The 12,295-nt window shown below is 32.0% G+C and overlaps 2 long non-coding RNA genes across 2 annotated transcripts; both read right to left on the bottom strand.

Moving 5' to 3' along the window:
* Nucleotides 1-6,817: 6,817 nt before the first annotated feature.
* On the bottom strand, nucleotides 6,818-8,624 carry LOC140049942 (uncharacterized). Its single transcript, XR_011845330.1, has 3 exons — nucleotides 8,576-8,624; nucleotides 7,005-7,104; nucleotides 6,818-6,875 (listed from the first exon to the last, which is right to left on the bottom strand). It is a non-coding gene; the product is annotated as an uncharacterized lncRNA (long non-coding RNA).
* Nucleotides 8,625-10,039: 1,415 nt separating this feature from the next.
* On the bottom strand, nucleotides 10,040-12,174 carry LOC140049943 (uncharacterized). The gene is made up of 3 exons (XR_011845331.1): nucleotides 12,092-12,174; nucleotides 11,562-11,654; nucleotides 10,040-10,108 (listed from the first exon to the last, which is right to left on the bottom strand). It is a non-coding gene; the product is annotated as an uncharacterized lncRNA (long non-coding RNA).
* Between the last annotated feature and the right edge of the window lie 121 nt (nucleotides 12,175-12,295).

Below are 12,295 nucleotides of genomic sequence, written 5' to 3'. Positions count from 1 at the left end.
GGTTTTTAAGAGATTCAAAGCTAGTGATTACATTAATATGCTGTAAGAAATTTATTTTTCATCAAGTATGACTCCTAAAAAATTTGTTTGATAAACTCTTGTAATAACGTCTTGATCAATACAATTGTTTTACATGAGATGCATCAATAGTACTATTTCTATCACTAAAACAATAAATTTGGTCTTTTTAGTATTTATGGTAAGTTTGTTTGCCTTAATCAACAAATTTAATTGTCTTAATTCATTATTCATAATATCAATAGCTTCGTTTACATGTTATCGGCAAACATTATTAGTTGTGTACTGGTACACACTGATGGCATATCATTTACAAACATTAGGAATAATAACGGACCCAAGATTGATCCTTGAGGGACACCGTATTTTATCAACTTTTTATGGGAATTTATACCGTCAATAGTTACGAATTGTTCTCTTTCGCTTAGATAACTGCCGAACTATTATGTACAATACCTCTGATCCCAAAATAGGGTCATTTTTTAGTAAGTATGTTGTGGTCTATCGAATTTGCACATGTATACTAAACTATTTATATTGAAATATACATGCGCTACGCACGTAATTGTATTGCCATATGATGATTTATGCCCTGAAATTTATGAGTACCAAATTCTATTTAATTGTGATTCATGGTTGTGAATATATGATTACAAACGTTATTTCGTTAAATCGTGCGTAGACCGCGTAATTTTTTATTGCGCACCGTGAAAACATAACCACATCGATTCCTGGCCATAAGGAATATACTGTGAAAAATTGACTTAGCTAGATTAAACTGATATCAAGATAAGGTCAGAAAGCGATAAAACGCATAGTGATACCGGACCGACAGACAGACCGACAGACCAACCGACATAGTGAACTATAGAGTCACGTCCACGTGACTAAAAATGGACATTTACTACAGTACATTCAAACATCTTAATACTTGGCTCGATTGACATGACTTACGTGTGTTGTTTGTAGTTCACTCGGAAGGGGCGTCCTTTTCCATCGTCTTAAGACGAGTAATCCAATTGAGAGTAAAGTAACTCTGGTTATGGCACCAATATAGACAGCAAAAATTGGAATTAGGACAGGCTTTGTATTTACTAAATTTGACTGCAATAATCCAAAAATTGTTCCCGCCTATAAGACAAACAATCATAGTTATTGTATTCTTTATACATATCATAAATAGAATAAATCTAATAAAACACTGAAAGTAGACAGTAGCCTTAAAAGAGCAAGTAAATTTAATGATTGTAAATTTAAGGAAGTTTGTGTTTGTGATAGTCTACAACCTTACCAAACCTGTTAAAGCAGAAAACTCCAAGTTGTGCACTGTTTCTACAGTCTCTGTTACCAGAGGATGTCGTTTTAACAATGAATCAAATGACAAAATGTTGATTTGTTTCGCAGATTGGTTTATTAAACATTGGAAACAAGCAATCTTTGGAAAATCGTTCTCGGCAATCTCAGAGTTTGCTCAAGTTTTCAAACTGTGTTAAGGCAGGCTAGCATTATATAATTTTAAAAACTTTGCAGTTCGGATAAATTTGACCTATGTCCTCTGTGTGAATTCTAAATATACTGACCTGGACTGCTACATCTACCACAGATGCGGTTCCAACAAGAGATGTGCATTTCATCTGCAGGATATATCCTGCTAAGTAAAATATCTATTTTAAAACAAAAAGTGGATCTTCTGGTAAACATTATTATGATTGTTTTAAATATTTGTTTTCTCTTTTGTTGTAAGAGAATCCTTATGTTATATTCTTTCCCATTAACATAGCAAGCAATCCCTTAATGATATAAAAAATATATACTTTTAGTTGCGTGCAACGTGACTCTACAGCTCACTATGTCGGTCGGTTGGTCGGTCGGTCGGTAAACACTAACTTGAGCACGCAACTGCAGCCATCTATATGGCCTTGTTGTTGAATATTTCATTTTAATGTCTATTATTATCTATATATAGTATATATATGACCAAAAATTGGATCTAAAATAAAGTATTTACCTGAAGAAACTGTAATTTAAACCCCAAAAAATAGTTAAATTGAGTCATGGGTTTTCGTTTGAACTGAATCTTTTACAAATTAATTTTTTTCTTCTACGGAAGTGATTGACTTAGGCAAAATAGCCTGTTCAATGTCTCTTTTTCAAATTAATCTTCATTTTTTCATGTTTTTCGGGGGACAATACATCTTTAAGTCAGTCCTTCACTTCAGTCGCTCAGTCCAAGTGAGTTCTTTTTCTGATTCAAATAACCTGACTAGGAATAGCCTTCTGATATCAATTAAATTATATGTTAATCCCAAGGCAAATTACTGAAAAAATGACACTACTGTGTCTGGGCTCATTGGAGATGGAAAATAAAATAAGCAAAAACCTAAATCAAAACGAGAAAAAAAGAGCCAGAAAAATTAGTAAAGCTGTTGAGCAAAACTTCATCAGTGCAAGTGAAAATATATATATTAATATATTTTATGTTTTAATATTGTTACCTTGTATTTTGCTATGTTCTAATAAACCTACCAATCCCTGTAAAAGTGGGAAGCCGCAAAGCATTAGCATCGCTGTTTGTATGTCCTGTCCGACGTCTTTGTCTAAACTGTAAAGTGTATGTGTGATGAAGTAGCCGAAATCGGTATAAGCTATTTAGAATGAAATATCACATTAATAACATGGAGAAAATTATTTTAACAAAAACAAGGTAAAAAGTTATACAAAATGTAGTTCCTGCATTAGTTACTCCATTCCTTAATGGTTTCAACAACGCCAGACGTTTCTGAAAAATGTTACGTTATTGATAATTACAGTATTATCATTAATTCATGTTAATAAAGTAGGAATTCAATTGGTTTCGTTATAATTATTATACTTACCTGTTAGTAAAGCAAATATCAGAACGATGACCCAAATTAAAAACAGTGTTAGTAACCCGATCTTTGCTTCCTTCTTGCAATGTACTAACACCAAGGCGACATTCTTGAATTCTTCAAAAGGTCCGGCAGCAAACTTTGTGAGTGAGAATGCTATACCAAAAGCAGCCAGAATCTCAGTGGCATTTTCTGTAGATGATAAACCCCTGTTCAAAACCTGAGGCCAAAAAGAGAGAGAAATAAATGATGCTTGAAAGAAAAACACAATATTGTTTATTAATTGTATATATTTTAAGTTAAGTTTAATCTTGATAAAAGTTCAGAGATAAGAGAAACGCAAATTCATAATTGTATTCCAAAATACAACAAAATTCAATATAAAAATATACATTAAGTGATGATCTTCTTAATGCCTGCAAAAAAAAAGCCTGCTGCAGTGCATATCTGTTTTCTCAGAAGTAGCCTAAAATGAATACGTTCATGAGTTGATTCCGGATCGGAACCTGGTCTTGAGTGTTAACAAAGAAATAAAAAATTAAGCATGAATAAAGCATGAAACATTTCCATTCAAAGTTTCTTCCAAAAACATTAGATGTAGGCCTCCAATTTATATTCCCCCTGGTCTCCCTGTGGGGTTTACCTGTTCACCAACATCGGAAACAAATGTAGTTAATGCAAGTGGTACAAGGAACTTAGTAAGCAGCCAATACACTTTGTAATCCATGTTTAGCATCAGTCTCCGTTTGGTATCATATGGGCGTTTAACTGAAGATGTCATAGTTTTTAAACCGGTGACATAGCATTAAATGTGTTAGATTAATTATGCCCTTTTGATAATAACAACCAGCGTAAAAACATTTTTTTTCTTCATACTTTTCAATCATCAGCTGTAAGAATAATAATTTTATTTCCAATATGTCATCATTCATAATGATTGAAAATGTTCATCTGGTTTGTAGTAATAAGTTATTAGAAATGTTCTTTTTTCCAATTATTTATTATATTTATATTTTAATGTGATAAACATATACAACTAGAAGAAACCCACCTCAGAGAGCGTGTAGCCCACCCATGCTACACCGCCGTAGTTTAAAACCTCAGCTAGTAAAATTCCGGTCATGTGTAAATTATTGTACTCGAGTCCCAACCCATAGAAAAACATAATGCATACCGTTCATTATAATTGTTAGTTTAATTTTTGTTATGCTACGCGCTGGATATACGGCCTGTTATATAGTTTTTACTGTTTGTTATAACATTTACATTATTGTTATACCTCAAGTATAAGTCGTACGAGATGGTAAATCATACCTACGACATAATAAGTCGTATGTACGAGATAAAGTCGTACGTACGAAATAATAAGTCGATATAGTAGCATTATGTAAAACATGCTCAGATATTAATTACGACTTGCATGATATACTTTATTGATTCGTGTCATAGAATTATATAATTATTATAGAGGGCAGAACAACAGATTGCTCCATCTAACTAAGCAATGATGAATGAATGCGAATATATAAATGAAGGTACAGTGTAGATATTTCTTGTTTTGACAATATAACTGGTAAACCTTTAAAAACAGCAGCCCCAATTATATCCTCTCATCTATCATTTATCCTGAACTCTGGTATATTTCCATCTCTTTAGAAACACTCTAAAGTTACACCTGTCTTTAAATCTGGCCAAAAAAAACTACTAAACAATTATCGACCAATCTCTATTCTCCCTATATCTTCTAAAATAATTGAAAAAGCTGTCTCTTTAAAACTCTATTCTTACCTAAATGAAAATAACATTATTTACTCTTCTCAATCTGGCTTCAGACCTAAACATTCTACGCTTACTGCACTTACAAATACCTAGGATAACAGGCTTAATAAAACTAATCAAAGAAAACTCACTGGTTCCATCTTCATAGATCTTAGAAAAGCCTTCGACACAGTTAATCATACAATTCTTCTCTCCAAACTTCCCCTCTTCTTCTTCTCTTGCTTCTGCCTGGTTTAAATCTTACTTAACATCACGTAGTCAGCAAGTGGTATATGACAACACACTCTATCTGACATCAGTTCTGTTTATGCGGGAGTCCCGCAAGGCTCCATTCTTGGACCTCTCTTATTCTTTTTATATATTTTATTCATTTTATTGTTTGTTAGTAGGCAGGATAGTCAGATGCTCATATCACTATGACACTTGGGAATAAATAGCTAGCTTGTCTTGACAAGTTAGTGAAACAGTGTGGTGATATGAGATTCCGTTTTCGGACCTTTTCTGTTGTCTTGGTCAATTTATTCTGTTTTCTTAGGCTATTTTGTGGTTTATTTTACATCAACATTTTCATTTTCACACTTGTACTAAACAGCGCATAGAGACTATTTGTATTTTGCGCTATATAAATTTAAAACCATTATTAATGATATTCCCTCTGGACTTACTAATTTAGATCTGGAAAATCTGGGAAATTGCACACTTCTGCTTTATGTTAAAAACTCAACTCAACAAACTTCCTTCTTCTTGCACGCACCTCTAAATTTATCAACCAGTCGACATGTCTTTTTCTTTATAATGCTTTATTTCTTTCCCGATTTGATTACTGCTGCTCAGTCTGGGGTTCTAACTCCAATAATAACTAACTATAAACTACAAAAAAATCCAAAACAGAGCTTTATTCATTATTCTCAAACTTCATCCTATGTCACACCTCTCTGATGATCACTTTAGACAAGCCCATACTATTCATCTTCAGAAAAGACTCCAAAAAAGAAATTTTCAAACTGTCCTTCAGCTCCATAGTCTTTCTCATATGTATCTGCAATTCAAAACTAGACTTTTTCCAAACTATGTAATACTTTTCTAGACGTTGTAAATATTAGATCTAAGTATATATATTTATTATTGTTGCTTAATTTAACATATTTACTATTCCAAATTTTCTTATTCAGATTTTTAAATCTTATGTAATTTATTTCATTTATAGGCTTTTGTGTTTCTTAACCTTTTCTGTTTTAGTTGTATTTGTGCATTATCTGTTCTGAGGGTCCCAAATTATCAGCAATTGCTGGATGGATCACTCTCATTAAATCTGGTTCAAATAAAAAATAAAAATAAAATAAATAAAATTTAGTTTTGGAAACTTTTAAAATCAGACCGATCAATCACGTGGGCCCGGTTTAAGATAATAATGGTCTTTTGATGATTATGATTGAATGTCAAAACTCACATTTTGTGGGTGATGTGGAGTTGATGATAATGCTAATTTTCCTCAAGAGCTTATAGTTGCATTTGCCCCTTTACCAACCGACGCACCTGGAGAAATGAGAAATGAGTTGCATTTGGCCCTGTACCGACCGACGCAACTTGAGAAATTATATGCATTTTACCCATGTATCAACCGACGCACCTAGATAAATGAGTTGTATTGGTCCTGTACCAACTGAAGTACCTAGGGAAATGAGTTGCATTGATCCTGTACCAATTGACGTACCTGGAGAAATTAGTTGCATTTGGCCCTGTACCAACTGGCGTACCTGGAGAAATTAGTTTCATTGACTCTGTACCAACTGACGTACCTGGAGAAATGTGTTGCATGTGGCCCTGCACCAACTGGCGTACCTGGATAAATTATTTGCATTTGAAAGTACTATTGAACGACCGTTAAATAGTGCGTATTATTGCACACCATGTGATCCACAATCGTCCAATTAAATAACTGGAATTTATTATGGTGTTTATGTTTTAAATCACAAGATATCAATAATTTTAAACATAACCTGTTTAATTTATTTTGTTTCACGAGCCCTAAAATATTTTCTATATTAATGTGTTTTTAGTGACTACAACATTTGTTTTTACAGCTAAATAGTGCATCTGTGATTACGAGGTATTCTTTTCCCTCTAAGATATCATTTCGATTTCAGTAGTCGACGATGTTGCCGTTCCATATTGCTTGCTTGATGCAACTAGACGGAGGCTTCTTTTCTGTATTGACATTTGTAATAAAAAGGTTTGTTTTAAATTCACTTTTAATGGTATTTAAAACATCAACTTAAACAACTTATAATACTGTTATTAGTTACAACTAAAAACAAAACAATCGATAAGACTGACCATTTTGTATTCTACAAAAAATGTTGCTATTTGGACGGATAGTGATTCCGCTATGAATCCAAACAGAAGTGCTGCAACTCCTAAAGGTGCTCCATGTATCCTGTAACAGTAAAAAAATCAGGAGATAAACGTACCTACATTAGTTACTTTATAATGCCAGCATAATTATGTCAAAGAGTGGCGAACGGCAATGGAAGTTCGTGTATCACCTTCATGAAACCTGTTGTGGTTTCATAAATTACCTCCGCCAAGGAGGTATATGTAGTCGATCGCGTGTTTTTGTCTGTCTGTTTGTTTGTTAGCGAGATTACTCAGACAAAATGTTATTGCAAGATCTTTAGCTAAATTTAAATAAAGATAGATATATGGTCAAGGACCACTCCATTAAATGTTGGAGGCAATTCCGGACCACTTTTTATTATTATTGTCAGACCTGTTAGTGTTAAAAGAAATTGCATTTTCTTAAGAACAATTTGATATCCAAAAAAAAAAAAACCTCATTGTTATACAAGAGGCAAGGGTTATAATTTATGATTTGTAATATTAAAACATAATTCTATTTAATGTATAAGCCTTTTAATACGAGTAGTTTTTAAAAACATATTTCTTTTCAGATTCACCCGTTTGTTTTTGGCGTTGCTGTTCTTGTTAGTCATCTGAAACTATTGTTAGTTGAAAAGCTGGTTACATAAACGTTAAACCAAATTCGCATACACATGGTTGTGGTGAATTTAGCCTAATCACACACACAGCATTAAGACACAAATATATATATATATATATATATATATATATAAAGATTTCCTCATCTTTATTGTTTCAAATTAATTAATTAAATTTCAGTATATCACCGGGCTATATATATATATATATATATATAAACAAATCAGGCAAAGAACATTAATTCTAAACCGCCCGGTGATATACTGAAATTTAATCAATTAATTTGAAACGATAAAGATGGGAAATCTGTGAGAATGAGAAAAAGTCGCCCCAACCGAGACTCGAACTCGGACCGTCTGCTTGATATGCAGTTGCCCTAACCATTAGACCACTGGGGCTTTCATGGTATTGTTCAAACTCAATTGGATAGCGACTCTTTAACATTCTCGGCGTGGTACGGCGGCGGAACAGCACTAGTCCTCAATTGTACGCACGCGCACCAGAGATCAAATTGATACGCCCTCATCTAATCAGTATTTTTATTCACGAAGCGGGATCTCAGAAGAGATACTTTTTTTTATATATATAAACACATTAGGCAAAGAACATTAATTCTAAACCGCCCGGTGATATACTGAAATTTAATTAATTAATATATATATATATATATATATATATATATATATATATATATATATATATTTCCAGGTGAAATCTTATGTAAGCGAATATTACAGTAGGTGGTATGCACTCTCGGAGTGGACTTCTAGTTATAATTTGTCTTTCGCCTTTTGCATATACATGGTTTGACAGATGTGTTATTTATAAAAGAGAGGCCTTCCGTCCTTTTCTAAACAAATCATGGACCCGTCAGATAAACGTCAGTGAACATAGAACATACAACATACCCAAGTAGTGGAAATAGATTCAAAACGGCGAAAAATATGATCATTCGTATAACAGAGCTAGGAAACACTACCGCCGTCTTCTTATGTAATATCAACCATGACGTAACATGAGATCGCCATCCAACTAAAAAAGACAATAATTAGAAACAAGGCCTTTTTACTTCTGTTTAGAAATAGTGTACTGTAATATTATTACTAAGCCAGCATCGGCTAACTAGGTTCTGTTTTTCAGTCGTTTATTTCTGACAACATTTTAAAACGATAAGACAACTTGGATTTCCTCCAAATTTGATCAGTATGACTGGTCCTTCATCCCACTTATGTGGTGTTCATAACTTTAGATTCTCCACAGGGGTGTAGGCCTATACATTAACCTGTTGTGTTGCATACCAAATAAAGGAAAGTTAGGTAAAGGGATCATCTCAAAAGAGTAAATTAATAGTTATATTGACATAATACCATAACTTTACCATTTCCAAGTTGATGTTAAAACAGACCATCCGGTGGCGAGTTAAGTATTTTGTGAGAGTTGTGGGCATTTGATTAAACTTAGTCAATAGTATTCATGGAGTCGTTAAAGCTTAGGGTCAAAGGTCACAACATTCCTCTGACTGGGTACCTCTATTTATAATTATAACACAGCCAAAGTAATTTTACCTATTAAGGTGAACACCGAAAACATCTGTAATGGTACCACGCACATCTCAGCAATCTCTTCAGACACGCCTAAAGTACTTGTGTAAAAAATTACCACAATTCCGGGGATCCAAAATAGACTAAAAAAATACCTAAAAACAATACAAATCATTGTAGTTCTTTTCGACAGTAAGGGATTTAATTAAATTGCTTCTGAATCTTGTATACAATTCTTACAGCACATCACTATAGGTTTCAAAAGTGTAAATCAATTTGAGTTATCCCCCGCCGACACTTATGGTCTAATTTTCAATCAATTGTTATTAACGCATTGTCAATTGTCAATTTGTAACCTAATTGTTACATCTTTGATTATGAGATTATGTGGGTTTTTTATTCATGTTCACACTTTTATTTTGAAAAAGTTAAATATAAATTAATTATATATTATATATATAGCAATATATAAATAATTATAAGTAACACTATTAATAAGACCTGTTTCAGGGATCAAATTAGAAAGAAAATAAACAGAAAAAGAGAGAAAAATATAGGAATAAACCCATTCAGAAAGCCCATCACAATTATATCCAACACTAAAGGTTGTAGATCCTCCAAAATAAGAGAAAGGGATTAAGGTGCAAAATAAGAGAAAGGGATTAAGGGAGGAGTGTAATCTCCTTCATTAAGCAGACAACTAATAATGGAATATCAGTAAATTGCTAGGTCTATTGCTAGGACTAAAGTAAAACATTGCCACAGTAAGGCTAGGTCTTTTTTGTAGTTCAAAGGATTGTAATTAAAGATCACAATCATTATTACCGCAAATCCCAGAGTAACACAACATATATCAAAGTTCCTTATATGTTTTCTGTCTACAAATGTGCTCTCTGTTTTCTAAAAGAAAAAAATAGTATTAATATAAGACATTAATGCAAATAAGTATTAACAGTTAATATAAATTAATTTTCAATTTAGTATCTCATTACAATGTAACATTCCAAATGAATTTTTTTTATATTTTAATTTTCATAATTCCATACAATACAACAACATATACATAGAAACAGACCTTTATTCAGGTCAGCTTAGTTTTAAAATATTCCTTCTTTTAAGTTTTTGTTGACATTGTAGTAATAGTCAAAGGTGGAGAAATAGAACAAATTAAAAAAAAACTATTTAAATTATTCCATTTAGGAATGTTTCCGACTTTATATTTTCCAACCTTTTCTGCATTAGGCATATAATTTATTTTGATTTAATAACATTAATTTAACTATCACCATACGTTTTTTTAAACTCCAAATACTATCTTGAAAAGTGGGCTTGATTCAAGATGGGCCTTTTTTCAAGTTTAATTTTGCAGATCAAAGGTAATTTAGTACCACAAGTATATTAATAATGCTAAATATAGTCTAATTATGGATTTTTTTTAAATTATAAATTTGAAAATATTACTGGTTTGAAAAAGAATGAAAAATAGGCCTACATATTTTGGGAATTATTTAAAATTTTGATTTGAATTGAGATTTAATTTTTTTTTTTATTATGCCAGCTGGAAAATATTTAAATTCAGAACGAAGATATTGCTTTATTCATAAAAAGCAGCTTTCGGTAAGTTGTAAATTGTTACCATTATCTGTGTGTAAATTGTTCAAGGTTTTTTTTTGTTCTCAATATTTACACAGAGGTGCCTCACAAGGTGGAACCACCTTAGCTTCAAGACGCCTCAGATAAGAATTAATACAACATATTATAACAGCAAAGAAACTAACAGAAATATCAATAAATTCCTCCAGAATTGTTGTACATAATAAAACTAAAAAGCATTTTCACAATCTCGAAAGAAGATCGGATCCAAAAATAAAAATTTTACTTAGTGTGAATCTGGTTAACCTTCTTAACAACTGTATCATAATACGAACGTTTTTCTGTTTTAAACAAGTTGGTTGTCAATAATATAATTTAAACTAATAAAGAGATGAAGAATTTTTGATTTTATTACTCGTTTTAGAACTCGTTCCAATATGCTATAATATATGGGACAAAAGATAAACGATATAATGTGGTACAAAATGGAATTATTATATTTCGGATGTTACGTAAGTTATAAACTTCAATATATGACTTGTATGTTTCTCCACGCATGAATACATATTCTACCTGCAGAAATCTGGATAAGTAAGACATATGTTTTGCCTTACACACAGTAGGGAAAAATATATAAAATATGGTAATATTGTAATGAACTAAGATCCACATATTATAGTAAAATTGGGATTGCGATAACGTCACTAATGTTTAATTTCCAAGCAAACCTTTAATCAATATCCACATTTTAATTTCTTACCTTCAAAAAAGCAGGCTGTATAGATTTTATGTCATCTAACCAATGAAATGAAGCAAATGCTATTTGGAATACAATTGTCAGAACTGCTAAGGCCTTTAATACGAAGAAAAAAAAACATTATACTAAAAGATATATTTAAAGTTTTTAAATTTATCTAACCATAGGAAATTTACTTACTGGGTATATTCGATGCTACGCAGAGCATGCTACGAGCAGAAATAATACACGTAATAGTAAAAACTGCTGCCCAAAAATCAATTATGAATTTTATTTTATTTTCAATTCATTAATGAATATTTGTATACTTTTGATGGTATTTGAAATGAGTTCCTTAAATTGCAACAAAATAAACAAGAGTGAAAGAATGTGAAAATACAGATATACAGATACGATTTTATCAATCAATCATTCAATTTTGACAATCCAACGATCATTACTCATGTAATTAATGTATAGAGTGAAATGACAGATTGTTACAAAGCCCAGTAGCTATGTTTTCTCCTTAATTTGCAAAAGCATCTTGGTCTTACTGTAATAGCCTCATCTGACCCATTTAGATCTCTGGCTATAAACAAGTTAACAATTGGTCTGCTGATTGTTTGAACACCTCGGACAATCGCAAGTGGCCACCACAATTTCAGAACTTTTAAAACAGTCAAGTTGCTCTCCTGAAGCAAACGATAAAGATTAATAAAAAATTATTTATTTTCAGCTTTCTTGATTTGCCTAATGCC

Source organism: Antedon mediterranea, chromosome 5 (assembly GCF_964355755.1).
Source record: "Antedon mediterranea chromosome 5, ecAntMedi1.1, whole genome shotgun sequence".
NCBI classification, from domain to species: Eukaryota; Metazoa; Echinodermata; class Crinoidea; order Comatulida; family Antedonidae; genus Antedon; species Antedon mediterranea.
Note: the sequence above shows the minus strand (reverse complement) of the source record. Positions and strands in the feature narration are given on the sequence as shown.